Here is a 24,949-nt window from a genome sequence, read left to right as displayed (position 1 = left end):
TGCAGTAGCATTCAGAGCCACTAGCTGTGACTTTGTCTGTGCATTGGCTTCTCTTTGACCAGTAGGCCATGGTGATTTAAAAATGCATCTGTATCGGAGGAGGGTAAGGTGCCTAGTCTTGGAAGTGGGTCACAAGAACGGCCACACGTTGCATCTCGATTTTAAAGAGGAGCAGTGCTCCAGGACCAAGGTGCTACCAAATTATAAGCTGCAGCTGTTGTTGACAGGGCTGGTTATAAACCTATTTTGGATTCGTGTCCTGCAGCTGGGGCAGCTTGACCTCAGAGTGGGAAGATACACGAAACAGTGTGCTCACACACCACAGACCCTAATTTTGGTATTTTCGAGCAGCTGCGGACAGAGATGAGGGTGATGGTGTAGAAGGGAAGGAAGGAGGGAGCTAGGGGTGTCATTTAGTTGGTAGAGTGCATACACAATGCTCCAGAGTCTATTGCCGGCATGATATAGCCCAGACCTGGTGATTCATGCTTGTAATCTAAGCACTGGGAGGTATGAACAGAAGATCCTCGGCTACTTAGTGAGTTCAAGTCCTGCCTGGGCTACAAGGTACAAGGAAGGGAGAGAGGGAATGGGGTCTGATTTGTTAGAAACTTTCTAAGAATACACTATTACAGATTAAACCACACCACCCCCTGCCTAAAGCGAGATCTAAGTCTTGCCCTCAGTCCCCTGAATGCGACCTTACTTGAAAGTGATGTAACTTGGGAAGTACATGGCCCCAATCCCGCCAGACTGCAGTCCTTGTAAGAGGAGGACTTAGGGAAGGGAAAGTAGCTCTGTGGGTAGGAGTGTGTGTTAGGGTTTCTATTGTTGTGGAGAAATACTATGACCACAGCAACTCTTATAAAGGAAAACATTTAATTGGGGCTGGCTTACAGTTCAGAGGTTCAGTCCATTATCGCCATGGCTAGAAGCATGGCGGCTTGTGGGCAGACATGGTGCTGGGGAAGGAACTGAGAGTTCTACACCCTGATCTGCAGGCAGCAGAAGGAGACTGTGTGCTACACTTATATGCACAGCCTATGCACGGGAGGCCTCAAAGCCTACATCCATAGTGACACACTACCTCCAACAAGGCCACGCCTACACTAACAAAGCCACACCTCTTAATAGAGCCACTCCCTGTGGCCAAGCACACCTATACTAGTCTATGGCGGCCATACCTATTCAAACCACCACAAAGCACTGGTGGTTGCAAGCTTCTGGTCTTGAGTTGGAATCCCAGCACCTACTTACAGAGTTCAGCATGGAGCCATAAAGATGGCTTACCAGTAAGAGCGCTGACTGCTTTTCCAGAGATTTGAATCCCAGCACCCACGTAGTGGTTCACAACAATCTGTAACTTCAGTTTCAGGGGATCTGATGTCCTCTTGTGGTCTGTGTAGGCACCGGGCATGAGAGTGGCACATATATATACCTATATGTAGGCAAAACATCCATGCACATAAAATAATAATTTTAAAAGCTGGGCATGGACATGCACTAACTCCAGTGCTGAGGAGGGAGGAAATAAGAGGATTTTGGGGTTTTCTCAGGGTCCCAGTTTCTATGAAAGACCATATCTCAAGAGAGTAAGACGGAGATTGTGACTGTGTCCTCCTCTGGCCTCTGTACGGGCACCCAAACATGTTTGCATATATCATACACATATACAACACACACACATACACACACAGGGATCTGGGCACAGATCCTCACATAGGGTGATGCCGTGTGAAAATGAGGGTTGAGACTGGGGAATGGACTGCTTGAATCCTCTTCCTACCAGGTTAGTCAGCTACCTGAGCTCTCAAAGATGAAGGATTTACTGGGATATTCAGCCTTTTGTGTTATCCTGGGACTGTCCAGAACAAACTACCCTCGCTGGCCATGCTGAGCGCTGGCCCCGAGCTGCTGTTTGCTCTGTTGCTGTGTTTTGGAGTCACTTTGGTACAGGAAAGGGAGGACAGGGGTCTTAGGGCAGGAAGGAAGCTTGACCTTGCTGCCGCTGACAAGAGCTTGAAACACCTTGTCTGAGGCTGGAAAAGCCTTCACCTAAGTGTTTGTTCCAATGGAAAGGACACACTGAACAAACACCCAGATTCGAGTGGGAAGGTGACCAAGCTGCAGAACAAACATGTGGGGAGCTTCCTGCCTCCCTAAAATGTTGCCTTCTGAGTGATCTGTGTCCCTCCTGCAGAGGCAAAGCCATTGTCCCTCTGCTGAGAGGAAGCACACAGCGGTAGTGTGGCCCCAGGAGTGAAGGGTTATGTGTGTTGATGCAAAGGTCACCTTAGTCACCTTGTTTTTAAGATATTGGGTAGTTGGGTAGCTGGCCAGGTATGCCAGGTGTGGTGGCACACACCTGTGGTTACAGCACCCAAGGCTCTGAGATGGGAGGATCTTTGATTTATAGACTAGTGCCGCTTACAGAGCAGGATACTGTCTCCAGAACAAAAATTAAAAATTAAAAAAAAAAAAGGTATCGCCGAGGATACAGCTCCAGTAACCCTGGTCCATGGCTCTCCTCCACAGCCGGTTACCTCATGTTCATAAGGCCTCAAATAAAGATAGCTGGGAGAAATTATGAGTGTGAGCATCTGGGAAACAAAAAAAGCTCAATGCTCAATGGGACACAGATGCTGGGCTGTTTGTGAGAGTGTCTCTGGTAGCCTAGGCTAGCCTTGAATTTGATGTACCCCAGGATGACCTTGATCTCCTGATCCTCCTGCTTCTAATTCCTACGTGCTGGAGTTACAGTCAGGAGCTACAGACTTCTCTCTTGTGTTAATGGCCCTGATCCAGGCCCTGTTTACTTTGTACCTCCCCCCACCCCCCAAGACTGAAAGGTCACTCTCTGCTTGGATCTGTGCTGTGTTAGAGACAAGAAAAAGGTATTGGGCACATGACAGTTCTTTTGAAAAAAATTTTTTATTTTAATTTTATTTCACATGCATGGGTGTTTAGCTTGAGAGAAAGAGAGAGAGAGAGAGAGAGAGAGAGAGAGAGAGAGAAAGAGAGAGCGTGAGGCGTGAGAGAGAGAGAGTATTGTGCCTCAAGAGGCCAGGAGAGAGCACAGAATACCATGGGACTGGAACAATAGACAGTGTGAGTGCTAGGAGTTGAACCTAGGTCCTTTGGAAGAGCAGCCAGTATCTTAAACACTGGGCCATCTCTCCAGTTCCAAAACAATTCTTATGGCTCTGCTGGGAAGCAGCACACATTACTTCTGGGTCGGCCTAGCTGCATGGCCAGTCATGATGGAGCTTGGGGGTCAGGGAGGTGACCATGGTCCATCCTGGCTTAAAGCACTCTGGTCACTGTGTAGGAATTTTCTGTTCTTACCATCACCAATCTAATGACCTCATACGTTATCTTCTGTATCATTCCCAGGCCATGCTGGGAACCCAGATACTATGAACCAGCCACAAGTGTCTCCTTAGAACTGGGATGTCAGTAGCTGGAGATACGGCTCAGTTAATATAGTGCTTGTCCAGCATGCAGAGCCCTGGGTTCTGTCCCCAGCACTGAATAAACCAGTGGCATACACCTTTACCCAAGCACTCTTGAGGAAGAGGCAAGAGAATCAAGCATTCAAGGCCACCCTTGATTATACTGGGAGCTAGATGACATCCTGGACCACTGGAAGGTCCCATTTTGAACAACTGAGAAATGTTGGGACTCAGGATGACAGAGAGGAAACAAAAACAGAACAAAAGACAGCCTGAGCTGGGGTCTCTGACTGGAGCCAACTACGAAACTTCCAACCATGGTACATTATAAACATCCCCAGCTATGGATCCCCAGCTAAGGTAATCCCCACCACTCCTTAAAGGAGAGCACAGTCTTCTGACTTCCTCTCTCCTTCCCAGAGTCGCTTCTGACTCTTCTCTGCTTCTTGTTGCAAGTGAGGTGGTTGAGTTGAATCAGTGGGACTTTAGGATGTAGGCAGAGCCCCTACCTCTCTGAGCCCCAGAAGTTTCAATTTAGTAAGTTGTCACAGTGGGATCAAGGTTTTGAACATGTTCACATCTGGTTAAGCCACTAAGGGTAGGTTTGAACTCCTTCAAGTTGGGAGCCTCCAGAGCCGCTCCGGTCTTCTGTTTCTGGGCTTAGCCCTGGGGAGGGATCCTAGAACCAGGCTAAGACAGGTTCTAGAAACAGCCTGAGGCAGCCAGTTTTTCCACCTCTGCACACACATCCGAACTCCCCTTCACAGCCCCCTCTGCAGGTAAACATGAGTGACAGATTGCTGTAGAGACCTGCAAGGCCCAAAGCGTGGCTCCCACCACTCACCCGCTACGTTTCTGTCCCGGACTTTCTGGGCAGAGAGACACTGTGGTGCCAGGCACTGGGTGAGTGCCCATACAGCCTCTATTTGTAAATAAGATTGGCTTATGTATTATGGGCTTCTGACACTGATGTGTTCTTGGGGGATGGCATGCAATCAACCCATAGTAGCAGAGAGACGCTTCTTTATAAAATGGCTAAACTGGTTTTCAAAGCTCAGTCCATGTCTAATGTTTGTTCAGTTTTTGGGAAAAAAAAAAAAAAAAAAAAAGAACCACTGTGGAATCTCTTAGCTAAGAAAAACAGCTACAGGTTTTTCCTGCTCTTCCCAGCTTCCTGCTCTTATCCCTGGGTAGCTACAAAAGGGTCATGCCTGGCTGGGAGGAAAGTGGCCCTGTGCCCTGGTCACTTTGCCCATTTGTGACAAGCTGAGGTCAGGGGGCCAGTCCGACAGCTGAAGCTGGGTTTCCTGAGTGACAGGCTGAGAGCCAGCTCCTGGCAGGACCTGGGAGCCCTAGATAGTTGGGGACACCGCCTCCCTGAGCCGAGAGATTGCTAGAAGGCCAGTTTGCCTGTTTACTTTTTGCATCAGAGCCAAACATTTTCCATTATGAATGCATGGTGCCCCCTTCCCTCCCAGAGTGATTTATTTGCACAAAAAGAAGGATCTGACTGACTTGCAGGCCTGCGGGTGGAAGCCTCCCTCAGGGCTGGGTGCACAGGGCCACCAGACTGTAGTGCCGAGCCTTCAACACACTCCCATCCTGTCCACCTCGCTGCTGAGCCTTGCTGCTAATTTCCCTGAACCTCGCTCTGCTTTCATGTTCTGCCCAAGCCTGCAACACCCTCCCCAGCTTGGACCTGCCCTGCTCAGCCCCTCCCAGCTTGACCTCTCCCCACCTAGCCTGGTGGAGCCCCTTCCCCTAATGCAGCTGATAACCAGAGCATGCCTGAACTTTGATCCCATGCCTGGCTCCAAAACTCCCTCAGGGTCGGGCAGGGTCTGGCAAAATCAGAGCTAACCAACTGTGGTCAATGAGCTGAGGAGGGGGGACGGAGGCAGCAGCAAATCGCTGAAGCAGTGCCCTGACCCACGGAGGCCATACCATCACAAGGTAGAGGTCTTCATTTTCCTGGCTGTGCATGTTCAGGCTCTGATTCGTGTCTGGGCTCAGTCAGATTTGAATATCTGAGTCCAGATGTAACCACAAGAGAGGCAGCAGAACTTTCTGTGTCTTACCTTCTGTCACTTCCTCCCATGTTTAAGGTTTGGAATCTCTGTGGTTCTCTCCACTTCCAGGTGTCGCTGGAACACCTCCAATGGGGTTTGTTTAAAATCCAACGCATACGTCACCAAAATGGACCACATTGCTTGGTAAAACTTGGTGTGTGTGTGTGTGTGTGTGTGTGTGTGCATTTTCAAAGATTTTATTTCTATATTTGTTTATGTGTATGGGTGTGTCCAGTCCTCTGCCAAAGCACCAAAGCTCTTAAGCTCTGAGCCATCTCTCCAGCACTATGGATTTAACCCTTACCTCACCGTGAAGTAGGCGTGTCTGGCAACTTCCCAACCCTGCGGTGCTTCTAAATGACATCAGCAGGATTCGAACCCACAGAGAAGCTTCCATCCTTCACAGTGTGCTTGGGAAGATGAGCCCACAGTGTTGAGGGCTAGTGTGGCCCACTGTTAGGCGCCCATGGTGTTTCTGTGGTTTGGTTAAGCTGGAGCCTGAGCTTGCTGAGTGGCAGCCCAGCCCTCCTGCTCAGCCATAAAGGTTGGGTGTGATTTAGATCACAGACTTTCAGAGCTGGAGCACCTGAGATGAGCCAGCCTGTCGGCCATTGACTGTAGATGGCCCAACTCCCAGCCCTGACTTGTAGCTGAAAGGGAGACCCAGTTCCAGAGTTTTCTAGTTTATCTAGGACCAAAGAAGACAGTCCTGGGGAAAGCCTTACAGACTGGGAGAGCCCTGCAAGGCTCTGGCTTTTCTACCTCACCCCACGCCCTCAGCCTCCACCTTAATCCTTTCATGAAGCCCTTATTTAGGGATTGCTTCAAAAGCAGCTTTTTCCTTCTGGAAACTTCTTTGGTGGCTGCTATTAACTCCAAACTGCTTGTTCCTTGTTTCATGCATGACTTTCTTTCTGAAGTCCACAATGCTGGGTCAGGGTCCTCTCTGCCTTTTCTTTTTCTTGTGCCCCAGCTTGAGTCTGGGAGGGAACCCAAGAGACAGCAGGAACAACCTGTCTCAACCAAGAAACAGGTATAAATAAATACCTTCTTCCTCAAATGCATGCTCTGAGTGGACTCCTCTCCCGGACAACAGCTCCCACTCCTCACTCTGGGGAGCCTTACCCTGGATTGGGAGATGAACTTGTGTGAGAAAGTCACATTCAGTCAGGGATGATGGAGCGGTCAAAGGAGTGTGTACCTCTTGTGTAGGAGTAGAAGAGCCCTGTAAAGGAAGGACCTGTATTAGATGCAAGCCAGAGTCCCCTGTGTTGTGGCGTGTCAGTCATCAGAACAGGGCAGAGGAAGGTGGGGCCTGGAGAGAGACAGAGACAGAGAGACAGACAGAGAGACAGAGACAGAGAGAAAGAGAGACAGAGAGAAAGAGAGAGACAGAGAGACAGAGAGACAGAGACAGAGAGAGAAAGAGAGACAGAGAGAGACAGATACAGAGAGACAGAGACAGAGAGACAGAGAGACAGAGAGAAAGAGAGAAAGACAGAGAGACAGAGAGAGACAGAGACAGAAAGAAAGACAGAGAGAGACAGATACAGAGAGACAGACAGAGAGACAGAGACAGAGAGAAAGAGAGACAGAGAGAAAGAGAGACAGAGAGAAAGAGAGAGACAGCAGAGAAACAGAGACAGAGAGACACAGAGAGAGAGACAGAGAGACAGAGAGAGAGAGACAGATACAGAGAGACAGATACAGAGAGACAGAGAGAGAGTGTTGCCTCAAACCCTTACATGCTTGTGCATGCAGCATCGTATCACAAAGGGCTCCACTGCAGCAAACATGAATCCCCGTCGCATCTGACTTGTGACTTCTGATACTTGGACTGTGCACATGCCAGGTTTGTTCAGCTATGTGCAAAGAATGTCTCTTCATCATCAGGCATAGAGGGTAAGAATCAGGAGTGTTTGGGTTCTTGCCTTGGCCCCCAGCAGTCAGCTGTGGTATCATAGGCAAGTCGCTTGCCTTGTGGTCCTGTGGGACTAAGGGGTGTGTGTGTGTGTGTGTGTGTGTGTGTGTGTGTGTGTGTGTGTGTGAGTGGTGAGTCCGTGCTTTGGCAGATGACACATTCAAACACTAATGAGTGGTACAGTCTCACATGTGAACTCTTGTACACACAGCAGGCTTCCAATGAAAGGTCAGACTCGTCCGTACTCTAGCGGCAGGGGAGCCAGTGACCCTGGGGGCAATTCCTGCATTCTGTGTGATTCCAGGCAGTAGCTCGAGGTTCTTTAAGACCTTGGAGCATTCAGAGATGGTTTTGACAGATGAATAACTGTTCTGTGGAAGTCATGGCATAAGTTTGAAGTGATTCCAAATGTCTTTCAGTTCAAGAGCCTGTCTTATGCCCCGGCTCCATGCACAAGTTTGGGCCACTGTACCACAGAGTTTCAGCCTCAACCCCTTTGTGCACTTTATATTAGAGACAGGCCTGATAACTAGGGACAGGGTGGTCTAATACAGAGAAAGGAAACCTTAGAAGATTTTTCAGGTTCCTGTGATGATTTTAGGTGGCATGTTGTACCTGTTCTGGGTTCAGAGGAGGTTTCACTGCTTGCCCCTGTCTGGCAGATTCTCTCGGAGCCCTGCCTTTGCTTTTGTTTTGTTTTTTGGGGGTTTTGGTTTGGTTTGGTTTGGTTTGGTTTTGGTTTTGTTGTTGTTGTTTTGTTTGGTTGGTTTTTTTGTTGTTGTTTTGTTTTTTCAGAGCTCAAACCCAGAGCTGTATCAAGCATGTTCCTACAGAGTAACAGTCAAAGCCCAGAGGGTTTTTGTTGTTGTTGTTATTTTTAATGGCAAAACTTCATAGCTGGGTCATTTTGAGGTTAAGGCCTCAGGTCAGCTGTATCTGAGCCTGGGGCAGCCACTTGGGGGGAAAAAAGCCAGGCTCTGCAGGGGTTCTAGCCTTTCCTGAGCTGCCTAGCAAGCCATGTGTTGCAGACTCCTAAGGATTCCTACAAGATCCCGGGGACCTCTCTGGAGGGTTGGTGTCCAGTCAGTCACCCTTTTGGAAGCTGCTAAGCCACTCTGTGTAGGACAGAGCTGCTGAGTGCAGGGGCAATGCCTGGGTGGAGACTCTTGCTTCAGCTGCTCACTAACTCTGCTGCCCTGGCCTCTGGCCTGAGACTGCGGCTGTAAGACAGGGGTAGTAGCACCAACATTAGGGAGGGAGAACAGATGCATTGAGCAGAATCTCTGTATTGAACTTATAGGTGCATGGCTAAAGACAGTGTGCCATCAGGCCAGTGTTTATGCTAGGTCCTAGGATACTAAGAAACCCACTCAGTTTGTTATCCACAGACAGGCGTAGAAGGCACAAGATTTATACATGTGTGCTCTGGGTTTCTGGTCTTCTGTGTCACTAGTATGGCTCAGGAAATATTGTGTATGGTTTGAGATTTTTGGGAGGGGGCCACATTTACTATTTACTGTGTTTTGTATCTTTGAAGTCACTGAATTTTTCTAATGTAATTTCTTAATATATGTGCTTAGTCAGAGCCGGCTGGACAGTTTAATGTGACATAATGTGCTGCAGAGACTATGGCTGCAATTGTATTTTATATCATTTATTTTATTTACTATCATTATGTGTGATGCAGCTAGATGTTGGGGGGTACACATGCTGTAACACGTGTGTGAAAGTTACTGAGCAGCTTGGTGGAGTCCTCGTGCCTTCCACCTGTATGCGGGTTCCAGGGCTTGAACCCTGGTCATCTGGCTCTGCAGGGGTTCTACCTGCAAATACCTATTATCCACAGAGCTATATATTGCGAGCCCTGTAGCCTCATTTTTTTTTCTTTCTTTCATTACAGAAATAGTTAGCACAGACCACAGGGAAAACAACAAAAGATACAAAGAAGCGAAAGCAGGCAGATAAAAGGCTGGCACTCTCAGAACAGTGTAGTCTGTACAGAGTCTGGCTGTGATGGAATCGGCAACATTAAGGTCTCCCTTTAGTAACTGTTCTACTTTGCTTTCTGTTGCCTTAATGAACACAACCAAAGGCAGCTTGTGGGAGGCTAAGGTTTATTTCAGCTTATAGGTTACAGTCCATCATTGAGGGAGCACCATGGCAGGAACTGAAGCAGAAGCCATGGAGGAAGGCTGCTTAATAGCTTGCTCCAACCAGTCCAATTCTCCACTTGAGGCCTCCTCTTCCCTGTGTGTCAGGTTGACAACCGAGACTGCCCATCACAGTGACCATGGCAACTCAGCTTCTCAGACCCTTGTTTTCCTGATTCTTGAGACATCGGAGGGAGTGGGGTGGGGAAATGGCTCAGTGAAGTGTTTACTGTGTAAGCCTGATCACCTGAGCTTCATCTCCAGAACCCACGCTAAAGAAAAAAAAGAAACTGGTGGGGGTGGGGCAGGGCATGCTATAAGGTGCTGGCAGGCAGAGACGCAAAGAACTCAGGGTGGCTCCCTGGATTCTAGCTGAATCCGTGAGCCCCAGATTCATCGAGGGGCCCTGCCTCAAAAAACACAGAGGAGAGTGATGAAGGAAGGTGCTTAGTGTCAACCTTTAGGACTCCACATACATGTGCACACATATGTATACACAAAACACACACACACAGAGACAGAGAGAAGAAAATAATGTGATAGCCTCCTTACCTGCTAGGTAGGCTGGAATGGCCTCTGCAAAATGAACTGTGAATTCAGTGAAAACAGATCACATGTGTCAGCATAAACATGCCAGCAAAGGGTCCCTCACGGAGCTGGGGCCTCAACAGAGGAGAACTTCAGTGCCTGCCTGAAGGCTGAGATTGTGAGGACTTTGAGTGACAGCTGAGGCAAGCCCAAGAGGTGAGAAGAGAGCCTTTGGGCTGCATCCCTACTAAAGAAGAGTTTGTTCCTAGGTGTCCCCGAGCTGGCAGGGTTTTTTCTCTCTCTCTTATTTACTTGTCCCTCCTTGGGTCTAGGAAGGGTACTGAGAGTGATACTTGGAGAAGTGAGACAGGGGAACTGGGGTTTGTGTCAGGGAGCATCCCACTAGGGCTCCTTCTGAGGCTGGGACGTACCAGCAGTGGTGTTCAAATTCTGCCAGGACCTTCTGTCCAGTGGTGTTTATCTTCTGAGAGAACTGACTTCTACCTTCTCAAGGGAGAAGGGAGACAAGGCCATATCCCAGAGGGGAAACATGATCCACTTAAGCATTCAGTGGAGGCTGTAGGAGCAAGACTTCACACAGGTAAAGCCCTGCCAAGGCGTGTGTTTGGAAGCTTCAGGGCACAGCACTTGTCTTTGCTCCTCAGTGTCCTGATCTGACAGGCAGTCAGTGCTGGAGAAAGCCATACGCTCCATAAGTCATTCTCAGGTCCCTGAAACACACCTATCCATCTATTTTCCTGCTGTTTCCAGCTTTTCCAGGCAAAACAGATTTATCCCCCCAACCCAGGCTTGTTCATATACTTTGGAATAAAGCGCAAAGCAAATAAAACAGGTCAGGCTCACCCAGCAAGCTAGTTGAAGAGCCAGCAGGAGAAAATATTGAGGTTGGCTAGGTTTCTGGTAGGGTCACTTGTATCATGCCCGGGAACTGGTTTCAGGATGTCAGCTCTTTGCTCAGTGGTATATGGAGTGGGCTTTGCTAAGCTCTTTGTTTATTCTGATGCTGTCCTCTGGTTCCAGAATGATCGTGCACAACTCAAGCTGACACTCATTTTGTCTAAATGCTTGTTTATCCATTATCCCAACAGCAGCCCTGGGAGATGCTCAGAGCCAGTATTTCCACACAGATGGTTTGGTTTTCTAAGAGGCAGGACCGAGGGGGCCCAGAGAAGTGACTGAGCTGAGACACAGACCTGGGTTGTGGTCACAGAACTTTACAGTTTCGGTCTGGAAAGGACCTTGAAGTATATCATGTAACATTGCTCAGGTTACAGAAGAGAAAACAGTTTCAGCTTCAAGTGACACTTGAGGTGCTTGGCTGCTTATGACAGCTGGACCCATCAGGTGAATGGTGGCTGCCAGTTCCCTTCTGACTGAAAGTGACCTCAAGAAAGCCACAGGCTTGCCTGGCTCTGTCTGTAAAGTGCTTACACACAAGCATGCCAGTCTGTGATTGACCCCCAGAATTCACATTAAAAACTGGTTATGGTAACATACATTTGTAACCCTGGTGCTGGGAAGGTGGAGATGGGGGTTTCTGGAACTCATGGCAACCAGCCTAGCCCAATTGGTGACCCACAGGTCCTGTGAGAGACACTCAAAAACACAAGGTGATTGGCTCCTGAGGAACAGCATCTTAGGATATCCTCTGGCTCCCACACAAACATGAACATGCACACACATCTCACAATCTTAAGTTGCCAAGGTTGTCTTGGGCCACATTCATAGGAATCTCTGGTCACATGTGGCCCTTGGGTGGCATGTTAGTCATGCCTTTGGGCCTAGAGAGTTTCTTGAAAGGTCCCAGGACTTTGTGGGACACACAGACCTAGGAGTGCCTGTTATGATGGAACATATGTATTATGCTCACAGCCCCCTGAACTCAATAGGTGGAGCTCACCATGCCAGAGCACTCGGGAAAGTGCCAGTCTTGGTCAGACAGCAGAGTGTCCAGGAAAAGGTGCCTCTGAGGGGGACAAATGGGCTCGGGATTGTCTGATTTGAACAGTTGCAGTGAGCCCTGGGCTGATGGGGCAGGGCACAGTGGCCCAGGGTGTGACAGAGGAGGTGAGGAGAGAAAGCTTGGTTTGTAAAGCGGAGGTAAGCTCACACAGGTGAGTCATTTTCTCTCTCTCTAGGAATTCACTACCCCACAGGCAGCCAAGGCTTCAGATACTCGTGCATTAGAAGCCAGAAAAGAAAAGGCAGTGGAGACAGAGGCAGGGCCCGTGCTACCTGCAAGGGGCATGGGATTGCAAGTTGTCTGACTGGAGTTGGAGAATTGGGATCCTTGAGGGTTTCACTAGCAGAACGTTTTTTTCAGACTGGAGCTGTCATTCTTGCAAGAGAGAAAATATGCATGCTCTGTCCTCCAAGGACAAAGATTGTCCTGGGAGTCCTGATTTAGTCTGATTGCAGAAGGCAGGCTGCTGCTTTCCTATGAAGGTAAACTAGCATTTGCCTGAAGTTCTGTTGGGGGCAGTGGGGATGTGGGGCGGCTGATGGAAGGACCAGGGAGACCTTCTGCAAGACCGGGAGCTGCTGTATCCCAGGCCTCGGGTTCCTTCTCTTCATCCTGCTACCTGGATTTCCATGGCTCAGCTCTGCCCTCCCTTCTGCTGGCTGCCTGTGTGGCACAGTTGCCTCCTCAGCAGGCAGCCCCCGACACTGGTGCTAATGTCAGTCTCCTGCAGTCCTGACCGACAGCGAGGGTATCTGCCGGAGCTCTGCCGTCATCTCAGGCAGCAAACCAGCTCTAACCAACAGGATTGTCGCTGTGCTGTCTCAGGCCAGCTCATGCTGTCTGCCAGCTGCTTGTTGCGCTGCTCTGGGGACTGGGAACACGCCCAGCCCCAGTCCCCATCTGTTGCAGGCGTGAAGAGGCAGCTCCTGGGAGCATCCGAACCTTAGAAGTCTCCTGAGCTGAAGGGGTCAGGAAACCCCTTCTTGGATTGGCCCTTGGAAGGTGAGAGCAGGATTTGTTAGAGCAGAGAGAGCAGCTTGTCTGCCACCGCTCATCCCACCAGCGAGCATCATCTCACAGCCCAGCATCCGCAAGAGGAGACCTTGGGACCCCTCCAGGCTGAGTAAGCAGACCTTCCTGGCTGGATTCCTAAATGCATGGTGGTTGCACGCTCCCTGTGTTTCCTTCTGTGGTGCATCTTGTCGCCTCTGTGCACAACTGATGTTGGCTGGTGCTTTGTTCTCCCAGAGACTCTTATTCAATTAAACACCTCAAGGCTGAACAAAATACTCCTTCGCTCCACTGGAGCTGTATGTCTGCTCCTTACATAATTTTTTCTCCATGACTTGAAGATAATACCTTAGGTGGGATGTGTGTGGGACGTGCAGTCATCACAGCAGAGACTGGAGCAAAGCCTGGGCTGTCTTACAACAAGTTCTGCTCTGAGGGTCTTCTCCCTACCTTCCTTCCCTGCTGTAAAGTTCCCTCCCAAAGTTGATGTCTTAGCGAAGCAGACACTCTCTCCTGAGTCATTCATTCAGTTTGACTCTAGTAGAAAAGACCTGGATGGTTGCAGGGGAACTTTGAGTCTGGTCCATGTTGTCTCCCGGGGCTGTCTAGACCACAGGCACATCAGGAGAGTTGGCAAGTCTCCTGCCCGAAGGAGGGGCTTGCTGTCTTGAGCTGAGGAAGATGTGGCTGGGGAAGGCAAAGGGAGGGCAAGCAGAAAAGAGAAGGTGGGGGCCCTCCGTTCTGCAGCAGGAACGGAGCACAGGCTGACAGCGGAGACCTAACTGCCAGTGAGCCTGCAGGATGGGCTAGCTGAGCTGCAGGTGAGCTGGGCTGGCGAGGGCTGGGCCTGAAGCTGCAGGTGCCCTGCCCCGCCCACCCTCCCCTGAAACTAGTACTTAGCACTGGCAGTGAGCCCCTGCAGTCTTGTTTAGTTTTTTGTTTGTTGCTTATGACTCCCTTCCACACGCTGAAGCAGTTATGCCCAGAGAAAAACTTCAGCATAGAATCCATGATCCCTGCTCCTTAATCCCCGCCTCCCTGTACCCCCACCCTCCCCCACCCGTGGTTAGGAGCAATTCTCATTGCTGTTTCTAAGTCACAGCCCAAGGTCAGGGAGAAAAGGTAGCATTAAATAACTCACCAATGGTAAGCTCATCTAACCCCGTACTCAGCTCACTATAGCTTCCGGAGGGTCCTGGGCCTAGCAGGCATCATCTGACCTGGAGACACCCAGGACTTAGGTCTGTAAACACACAGAAGAGGGTTTCAGGTGTCATTCAGTGTGAAGAGTAGGGATCCTGTGAGGGGAGCTTCAGAGGAGGGGTTCAGCCAGCCAGCCAAGGCTGTCCTGGGGATTTGATAGACAGGTGACAGGTGCAGTGGTACCCAGGGCCCATGACTCCCCTGTCTAGCACCTGACATTTACTTTGTTGGCCCAGGACAGAAGCATGACAATGTGGCATAGTAGATCTAGGGTCTCCTTTCCTTTCTGGCTGTTTCTCCAGTGTGCATGGGAAACATCCAAGTACCAGGTAAACCTGAGGTGAGGTTTTGGTTGGGGTCCATTTGGATGTTGGAACGTTTTAGCCTGACAGCAGGCCTTGAAGGAGGTGCAGGGGAGGAGAAATTGTGGTTAGAATTGTGGTCAGTTTCCCCAGTGAACTGATAGGGACTGCGGGATATAGAGAGTACTTCTCTTTTTCCTAAAGTCATGAAAATGCCGAGCCCAAGAGAAGCCCGGAGTCCAGATCCTCTGCCTGGTCTTTCTGCTAGGGAGCAGGGAACAGTGGTGGAGGACGGGCAGGCACTAGTGGACCAGATCCCTGGGCTGGGCTTTGTCATCAGCTTCCATGCCTAGCCCTTCAGTGGATCCTGTCCTCGGGATGGGGTTAAAAGTCATCACTTGAGTGAAACAGTTTTGAGCCCTGTGGGCCAGTCACCAAGCATTCAGAGAATGAGACCTCAGCTATCCATGGTACTGTCTGGCTAGGGTGACCTGGGAATGCAGGTACTTAATTTGGGTTCTTGGAATTTTTGTAACACTTGTTCGTTTGGTGTGCGCGTGTGTAAGAGTGTGTGTGTGTGTGTGTGTGTGTGTGGTCAGAGGACAACCTGGGGGAGTCTGTTTTCTTTTACCATATGGGGTTCTAGGATTGAACTCAGGTCACTAGGCTTATCAGCAAGCACTTTTACCTACTGACCCACTTTGACTTGGGTTTTTATTTAAATCTGAGAATAACTAACAGAACCCTCTAATATATCAAGTCTTTCATCTCACAAGATGCTGCAGAGAACCATCTTGCCCACCTCCTTCGCGGAGAGCCTTCCATCACTCTGACTCAGCCTGTGAGCTAGCCTGCGTCACTACTGAGTGTTTGCTTCTGGGCATTATTGAGCTGTGTTCTGCTGGCTCACACTGGTCGATTCAATTGATGACTCTAGGCAGTCAGCTGAGGTCTTAATTCCCGTGCCTGTCCGTCTCCTTATTATCTCTTAAATGGCAACCCACTGCTGTAGCCCACGTTTACCAACTGCATGCTAGGTACTGGCTCCAGCTTGTCATTTTCTATGGATATGCTCTTTAATTCCCAGGAGGATCCTGGGAGGTTTTCCTTGTCTAACACATAGGCACTGAGGCCCTGTGAGCTTGTACAAGTTGCTGAGATTGTACAGGCAGTACATGGGAACTGGGAGCTCTGTTTCTACCTCCTCAGCCCCCAAAATGTGTGTAGGCTTGTCCCCAATTCTTGACAACTTGACAGCAGTGCTGGAGAGTGTTGACATGAAGTCTGTGTGCTTTCTAGCCAGTCATGTGTCAATCTGGACTAAATATCCTTGTCACAAGCGTGACTCACATGCAAGAACTCTAAAGGGGCTCTGCTGGTCTGTGGGCTCTAATCTTAATTACAAAAGTTTGAGTTGAAAGTATGATTGAAGTTTGATGTGGTATAAATCCCAGCGCTTGGGAGGTAGAGGTGGAAGGAGGAGAACGTCATCTTTAGCTACAAAGTGAGTTTGAAGCCAGGCTGGGCTGCATGAGGAGATGGCTGCATACATACTTAGGAGCACTGCACAGAGCCTGGGCTCAGTTCCCAGCATCCACACCTGGTGGCTCACAACCACCTGCAACTCCAGCTCCAGGGACCCAACACGCCCTGGCCTCTGCGGGCACCTGCACACATGTGGTGCACATGCACACTTAGGCACATACATATACACACTAAAGAAAATGTTTTTAAAGGGGAGGGGGAGAAGAAGTAATCATTGAAGTTGGGCATGTTAGCACAGATGCTGTAATCCTAGCCATAAAGAAGCATCCAGTCTAGGCTACCTGCAGTTACAGACCAGTCTGTGCCACATAGTAAGACTCTAAGCTGCAAGCCAGCCAGCACATAAACAGAACTGAGCCATTAGCCTCGACAAGCTTTCCCACTTCAGTTACCCAGCAGACGGCCAGGGGAATGAGCTTGGGGTCCTGTAGTTTTCTAGTTGTTCTAGGCTCAGCTGTGACTCCTCCTTGTCCTTGCTGATAGCCAAGTCCCGTTCCTGCCTCCTGTCCTGCCCGACATCCAACGTAGAATGGAAGTGAGTTTCTCCCTCTGGTCCTGAGGTATCCTGTTGCGATTCTGCAGCCATGACTTTCCCCTGATTTTTTCTAGAATCCTGGATTCACTTCTCCATCTTCTTTTGTGCTTCTCCAAGCCATATCTCTGGGAACACAGGGAGAAACCTGGAGGAAAACAAAGCCAGTCTCCGGTTTTTTGTTTTGACTGTGCTTTGCCAGAGAGGTGTGTAGTGGCATTTACCGTCTGACTACTTTTACTGGAGGCAGCCATCTGTCACAGTCATGGCTTCAGCTGGTTAGTCACCAGTGAGGGAGGGCCTGCTGAGCTGAGTCCAGTGAATAGGATAAAGGTGGTGGGAACAGGGCCATCCATAGTCTGCAGTGCTGTTTAGCAGACACCTGCAGGGGTGGGTGCAGCCCAGGTAGGGTTCTCAGGACAACGGAGAGCTAGGGACAGGGGTTCTTCTCCTTAACCCTGCTCTCCACTTCCCTTCCCCCTCCCCTTTCCTCTCCTCCCCTTTTCTTTGGGATTGAACCTGAGTCAGTCTGGCTTTAAATTTAGATCCTCTTGCCTCAGCTTCCTGAGTAGCTGGGGTTACAAGCCTGAACCACCAGCCTGGCTTTCTTTTCTCTTACTGGTCAAAGACTCCTGAAAGTTGAGGGCTCCTAAAATTTACTTTCCCCGCTTTGGCTGGAGGAGAAGCAATCTGAGAATCAGGAGCTGAGAAGAGCTGAGGAGGCACGAACAAAGCCCCAGCCCTCGGGAAAGTGTGGGCCCCTCGCTTTTCCAGCAAACAAACAGCTGACCTTACTACAGGCAGTCTCTGTGATTTGCAAGCTGTGTTGGCCAAGTCACATATGGAATTATGTTTGTAGGCTGGATATGAAACTGAGGGACAAACCTGTCAGGCTGCGAGGTATTCTCGGTTTCCTGGAGATGCCCAGGTGGGTGTGTGGAGAGGGGTGGTCAGGAAAGGTATCAGGAAACTGACCAAAATGCTGTTGTCACAGGGACTGGCCAGTGCCTCCAGCTGACCAGGGCCCCCAAAAGCAGTGTGGGGCTCTGCTCCTCTTTCAGGCAGGGAAAGTTATGCCCTGCTTGGCTCTGAGGTAGAAGCTCTGGTGCTTTCTAGAAAGCACAACCCATTCTTCCTGCTCTCACCAAAGCAGGAAAAGTACATAGACATGCTTAGAGATATTTTCCTCCTGTAAACAGCAGACGGGTGGCTTCTGTTTATGCAAAAGGCAAGTGAATTGTCATCCCTTGTTGCTTTCCCCCAGAGTTCCTGGTACCCCAAGCCATTTCTACCCAGCGTGGCAGATGGACTCCTATGCTTAGAAGGTGGAGACAGACTAGTGGCCACAGCTAGCAGCCTGCCCAGAAGCCCTCCAAACACACACAGGCAAGGGAATGAGAGCTGATAGGTTCCTGTCACACAGCAGAAGGGGACTTCTCCATGACCCTGACACTGACTGCACCATTTGCAGAGCATGTGGGAAGGGGCCCGCTGTTGGTCAGAGCCATTCATTTGGAACAGTCCTTGAGGGCTGGTGGGATTTGTCCTTAAATGTCAGGTATCAGCTCCAGAAACCTGGAGAGGCCTGGCTCAGAGCTGGCTGCGGGCATCTGTCACCACCCACTCTCTCTGAGTCATCCTACACTTATCAGCTCAGATCCAGAGCCTTGGAATGTGCTCACAGTCAGTCTCCAACATACCCTTCAAGGGAGAACAGGGAGGAAGATCAGCCTGAAGGGGAGGAGGACTCTTGGGAGAGCCTTGAACTACTCAGGCCCTTTGTTGCACTCAGGCCTCTTGGGATATTCCCAGGTGCTCTTTCAGGCTCACCCGGACCCCTTGGTGGCCTCACTGGCTGCTGTTCAGCATGCTCCCCACGCCTCCTGGAGCCAGGGCATGGGGCCACATTGCCATAGGGACACTGTTTACAAGGGCCACCTCTGAAGAAAGGCTTGTGAGGAGTCTGAAGCTTCTGATTTCCTCTTCACCTCGTGACTTCCTTTCCAAAGCTCTCCTTGCTTTATGAGAACTGTTGCTTTCTTCCTCTGCCTTAAACCATCAGCTCTTCACTGGTGGACCAGAGCTCAAGTGTATGTCCCATCACAGCCTGCTTTCTGTGTCACAGGCTTCCCATAAAACAGACGTCCTGGGTTCCCTCAGGCTCTCAGACAAGGTCGTGTACCCTAAGGACCAGCTTCTCTTTCTCTTTTGCTCATACCCCCAGGTCCTCCTGCCCAGTCTCTGGTCAGTCACTGAGTCCAGCAGCTTCACACAAAGCTGTGTCGCACTCTTCAGTTGTACTTTGGGTGAGAGATAAGCATGTCAGCATGCAATTAGAACCAAAACAAAACTGAGGTGCGTTTTAAAAAAATAATCCCAAACGCCTCCGTATTGTGCTTTCAGTCCAGAGTCCTGGAGTTGGCAGCCATGCCTTGACTGAGTGCTGTCACAAGACACAGTCACATACTTTTTATGCATGCAACAGTAAAGCATCAGACACCAGCCCGTGGCACTTCGGTAATGGGGTCTCAGTAATGGCCACTTGGACAAAGTCTGGAAGAGCAGCTCCTAAATTCAGATGGATTAAACACAATACACCCATCCAGGACCCACAATCCTCATGCTTTTAAGTAGCCCCGGTCTTCTAGGGTCTGGAAGCCCTGCGTGCCTTACCAGCCTTGAGGGAAATGGAAGAGGTTACAGAGAAATGATCCTGGGGGAGCCATACCTTCAGGCCTCCTCACTCCTAGGTCTTTCCATGGGAAATAGTTTAAAACGGCGGCATTCAACCGGGCTTTTCTTAATCAGCCGCCATGTTCCCATCTAGCCTAGGCCTGCGGCCACAAGCAACAGCGGGCGTACCACCTCTGCTCAGCTCGGGCAGTCTGCTCAAGCGGCCAGAGACACCTACCCTGCCACCCACGAAATACCAGCGTGGGAGGTGGCTCTGTCAATCTTCCACACTGTCTCTGCAAGGCTGGGCATTGCCCAGACCATCTCGCCATCCATGCTGGCCCAGTAGGAAAATGAGACTCTAATACTTAAACCTTAATCAAAGGCTTTTTAAGTTTGGTAATGCTCAATAACAATATGCCCACACAATCAGAGGTGTAACCCAATACCCAACCTAGATATACCAACTACCTTTGACTGCTAGAGACACACGTGCACATCTGCTTCCATGTTCCCCTCTCTCTTGTCTCTCTTCTCTAGCTCCTCCTCTTCCTTCTCCTCTTCCTCTCCTTATTCCTTCCACCTTAGCTCCTCCTACATTTCCATGTCTGGACATCCTTACCACTGTGCTTCCAAAAGTGGCTGCCTTAGTTTCTTTTCCTGTTGCTGTGATTAAATACTCCAACAAATGCAAATCAAGGGGGAATGGGGTTTGTTTCAGCCCCAAAGATCAAGGGTATAGTCCATTGTGTCAGAGAAGTCAAGGCAGCTGGATCGGGAGGGAGCTGGTCACATCACATCCACAACCGGGAAGCCGAGAGTGGTGATGCCTGCTGTTGCTCAGCTCCCTACTCTGCCTGTGCCATCCACCAGGGGATGAAGAGTGAAACTGACAGCAGTGACTGCCACAGTGGCCTTCTGCAGGTGCCATCCTTCTCTGGTAATCTCTACCCCATGCAAATTCATCTCTTCTCACTCCTCAATTTATAGGATCATCTTCTGAGACTGGATAATCCTGTGGCTACCAACTCAGGGAAGGGATGGGCTTAATGAGTTCTGAGACATTTTGAAATACTGCCTGGACTTCAATAAGGGGGTCTGACTATGGACAGCATTAGTCCCATGCAAACCTGTGACATCTCACAATGTTGGGAACTCACCTTCTGGGAGAACTTCTAGATAATGCACCAGGCTCTGGAATGTATGATGCAGCTGTTTCCCTCACTGTGGAGGAGAGGAAGGTCTGACAGGGCCATGGGGCTCTGGCAAGGGAGGCCAGCTGAACTGAGATAGAGTCATCACCCAAGGCCCAGCTGCTTCCTAAAGATTGTACCCCCGTGGCCTGGAAAAGTTGGCTCCGTATCCCAGGATGCAGAGTGTAGGCCTTGCCCACGTTCTGCAGATGGCTGGTCTGTTGTAGGTCCTCTTTGACTGGGGTGTTATTCATATGCAATGTAGCCCACTGGGTGTAAGCACAGTTGGCTGGGTTGTGATAAATGTACCTAAATAAGTAACAGCCACATCATGATGTAGAGACTCCCATCATCCCAAACAGGTCTTAGTGACCCATTATAGTCAGTCCCTGTCACCATCTTGAGATTGTTTCGTGAGTTTCATGTCTATGTTTCTCTGTCCCATATCCCCCTACATTCCAGACCCAGCACAGATCCTCAAATGGATGTGCCAGTGAGTAAGCATGCCAGTAGCTGCAATATACTTTTTAAAGATGGTGTCTTGTGTAGCCCAGGCTGGCCTTGAATTCATTCCTGATCTTACAGATGTGTGCCACTATACAGGATTGCATTTTGTGCTGTTGTTGTTGTTGTTGTTGTTGTTGTTGAACAGGGTCTTACTATATATCCCTGACTGGCCAGGAACTAATTATGTAGACCAGGCTGGCCCTGAACTTGTGAGCAATCCTCCTGCCTCTATCTCTTGAGTTTTGAGTGTTAGGATTATAGACTTGACCAGCGCAGCTGGCTGTTGAAATGTATTTTTAGATTTCCTCCGGGCTTCTGTTCCTCTACACCATCCTCGGTTTTGAGAGATTACATAGGAAGCATTTGCTAATTAATAATTCCATGTAGTCATTGTTGATGTCGGCTCTCCCGTTCAGCCTGAATCAGTCAGTGTGGCCAGGGTTGCTTAAGAGTCCAGCTGAGTTCAGAGACGAACTGTTCTTGGCCTCCTAAGCACTCACGGGGAAATGCTTCCTCTCCACCCCCTCAGAAAGGACTGCCTGAGCCACTGGTGGTCTTCCTTCTAGTTCTCTCCCACACTAGATCAGACCACGCCATTGCCTGCCCACCTGCCTGCCCCTTGCCTCCCTCCTCCATCCCACCCTTCCTTTTTGTTGCTTGCCTGCCTGCCTGCATGCCTGCCTGCCTTCTTTCCTTCCTTCCTTCCTTCCTTCCTTCCTTCCTTCCTTCCTTCCTTCCTTCCTTCCTTCCTTCTTTTCCTCCCTCCCTTCCCCTGGCCTGCTTGCCCTCCTCCGCCATTTGGAGCCCGCTGTAGAGCACACCAAAATGTTTCTCAGCTAACTGGCAAGTTTTGTATATCCTTAATGTGGTCAGCAGGGGGTTCAACATATCCCCCTCATTCCGCCCACACTGTCCTCTCACCGTGCATTTCTGAGTGATGGGTTGAGTTCCCCCTCTTTCCTCTAATCAAAGCTCTGAGAAAAAAAAAGAGTCTGTCTCTTACCCACTGGGCCCCATAATAATAGCTTCTTGCCCCTAGAACCAGCCAAGTATTTTAAAGTAATGACTGGCGTTTTTCAAACAATTCCCACACAGCACAGTAATCTTCCTGTGTTAGCTCATCCTTCCATGTGTGAATGCATTTCCTGATAGGAATGCCTATGCTTCTGGATTTTTGAACTACGAAACAGAAGCTGAAGTAACTGTGACAAGGTACTGTGCACTCGGGTCATGTGCTACCCAGCACCTCAACCCTCACACTCAGGGAGCCACCTCTCAGGGCTGAGCAGCCTGGCTCAGCCTAGCTGCTCTCACTGGGTTTCACTTGCATTTTCTGTCAGTGGCTGAGGCCAGGACGTTTTAAAGGCTCCTTCCCTCTCACATCTGATGCTCAGATGGCTGCCCAGCTCCGTCTCTGTGCAGCTTTGTCCATGTTGCTGGCATGAGCTTCCCCATAATGTCAGAGCTTGGTGGTCAGGCCAGTCGCACAGTGGCTGGGTTCTCGGTGCAAGTTCAGGGAGAGGACCAGATCCGGATCCACAGGAAGCTGCAAGGCTCCATATCACCTGAGCTTGGACGTCGAGTGGTCTTCCATCTCTTACTTTCCTTTCCATGTTAATGTATGTGCACGTGGCGAGTGTGTGTGTGGACACACTTGTGTGTGTATAGTTGGGGGTGTATGTCAGGAATCATCCTCCATCACCCTTCCACCTTATTTATTAAGGTAGGGTTGAATCACAATGGGTACAAGGTCCTCAGATACAAAGCACTCATGTTATACAGTTGGAGAGAGGTGTCCCCAGGACATTGTGGTTGTAAAGGGCAAAGGGACATGGGCATATGGTCCTTTTCTGTGTCCATAGCTATAACAAATGCCCACGGTCGGGTCATTTATAGAGAATGAAGGTTTATTTCACTCATAGTTCGGGAAACATGGTGTCAGCATCTGGGGATGGTCTCCTTGCTTTATCACTAACTAGACGAGTGTCTCCTGATGAGACGGCAGCATGCTGGCTGAGGTGTCTCTTCCTCTTAAAACGCCACTGTAGGACTCCCCCCCCCCACACACACACACCAAGTCATCTAATCCTAACCACCTCCCAAAGATCCTACCTCTAACTAGCATTAGCATACGAATTTAGGATCATATTTCGAATATATGAACATTTGGAGGTGTTGCTTGACACTATTCTCAGGAAGACACGAACAAATGTTTCTTCACCCAAGACCGGGAACTGACAACAGATCAAACTAAGGATACCACCGAAGTCCAACTCTGTGAACGAGGAGTTTCTTGGGGTTCCTTACAGGAGTGTGGTTGAGGGGGTCACTTGCAGGGGCAGAAATGACTCTGCGTGCAGAAACGACAGCTGCATTTCCAAGGCCACCCCAGCACAGGTGATCATCATGGAAGCTTAGAGCCCAGGAAGGAAGGGTCTTGTATGTTTCTGGGACTTTTTGAGTCCTTTGAAACGCTTTCTTCTTGACTCTGCAGGGGACAACCCATACAGAGTCCCTGGACCTTAGGGCTACCACATGCAACACCCTAATGGAGTCCTGGGGTGACTTCAGTTGGAATTAAGGATGCCAGAACCCCTCCTTGGGGAGCAGATTAGCCACTAAAGATACACTCAGAGAGATCTCTTAGTTCCACTGCACATGAGGAAGAGGTGATGAGAACATTGCAGAGACCAGGTCCTCCTTCCAGAAGGATCCAAAGTCAGTCCCGAGAGATGACTTGGGATGTGAGAAGCAGGCTTTTTGCTTCCTTGGGAAAAAAGCAAAGCCATAAACAAGCCCCTGTTTTTTGTACCTGACTCCCTGCTGGAGCCACAGCTGATCTTGTCTGGTGACTTTGGCTGCACATCCCAGCACTTTCCTCTCTCTTCTTTATATAACAAGCCCCTCCAGCATGGAACGGGCTTGTTGGCAGAAGAGACAAAAAACAAAAACCTAGCGATTTCCTTGTTTAGATTCATCAGCAGCCATGTGTCTCCTACCAGGAAGCTAGCATTACGCATTCCGAAGCCACAGTCAGCCCCCACCATTAGCCCAACTGCCTAGCAGGGCCTCAGGTTTGTCTTCCATCCCATATTGTGCAAGGGCTTTTCAGGACACCACCTGCCTTGGCCTCTCCCTGAGTGTGAAGGCAGGAGCCTGAGAATTGTGTAAGGCCAGTCTGCAAGTCTCACTTGCCCTGTTGATCACATATGTCCAAGACTGTCTTACAAAGAATCCACGACCCACCAACCTTCCAAGAAGGCACCCATTCTGTCCCTCTGCTTTCTGCAAGGAAAGGGCTGTGGACTGGCCTTTGGCCTCCTGTCTCCACATAAAGCAACATGCTCCAGGAAGGCTCCGGGCTAGGTGGCAATCTTTCTGCTGTCGCCTGCAGTAATGAACCATGGCGAGCTGCCCAGACCCAGTGACTGACTGACAGGGCACACAAGGCCATCTTTAGATGCTTGCTTTGTCTTAAAAATTATTTTAAATTTTAAAAACTGGGGGTGTACTTTTAACTTTATAGAAACTAGATCAGAAAGTATAAAGGGTCTGCCTATGCTCCTCTCCCATTTCTCCCATCACTAACGTCTTTCCTTCCTGGGCTACATTTGTTATCAGTGCTGATACATTAGCACCTAAAGTCCATTGTTTCCATGAGGGCTTACTCTTGGGTTTGTGTGTTTGGTGTGTGTATAATGTCACCTGTCCACCCATGTGGTAGCATATGGAACAGTCCCACTCCCCCCAAACTCATACTGGACCCACACATCCCTTCCTCCGAATGCCCAGGCCTGGTTGTTGTCATGTCCCACTGGCATCTGCCCTCTGTACCTAGGACTGTCTGTGTCAGGCTGTACCTGCCACACTTCTGGGTCT

General features: G+C 49.7%; 1 protein-coding gene across 3 annotated transcripts in view; it reads left to right on the top strand.

Annotated features, from left to right (window-relative positions):
- Positions 1-24,949, top strand: part of Prkag2 (protein kinase AMP-activated non-catalytic subunit gamma 2) — a 245,056-nt gene that overhangs the window by 27,291 nt on the left and 192,816 nt on the right. The window contains exon 1 of one of the 3 annotated variants that reach the window (XM_076913253.1): positions 13,003-13,227. The exons of the other annotated variants lie outside the window; for them this stretch is intronic. The gene's annotated coding sequence lies outside the window, so the exon portion shown is untranslated. Of the gene's footprint in view, positions 1-13,002; positions 13,228-24,949 lie in introns of those variants that run through there. 3 annotated transcript variants of the gene reach the window in all.

This window comes from Arvicanthis niloticus, chromosome 15 (genome assembly GCF_011762505.2).
Source record: "Arvicanthis niloticus isolate mArvNil1 chromosome 15, mArvNil1.pat.X, whole genome shotgun sequence".
Lineage (NCBI taxonomy): Eukaryota > Metazoa > Chordata > Mammalia > Rodentia > Muridae > Arvicanthis > Arvicanthis niloticus.
This window is presented reverse-complemented; position numbering and strand designations above follow the sequence as displayed.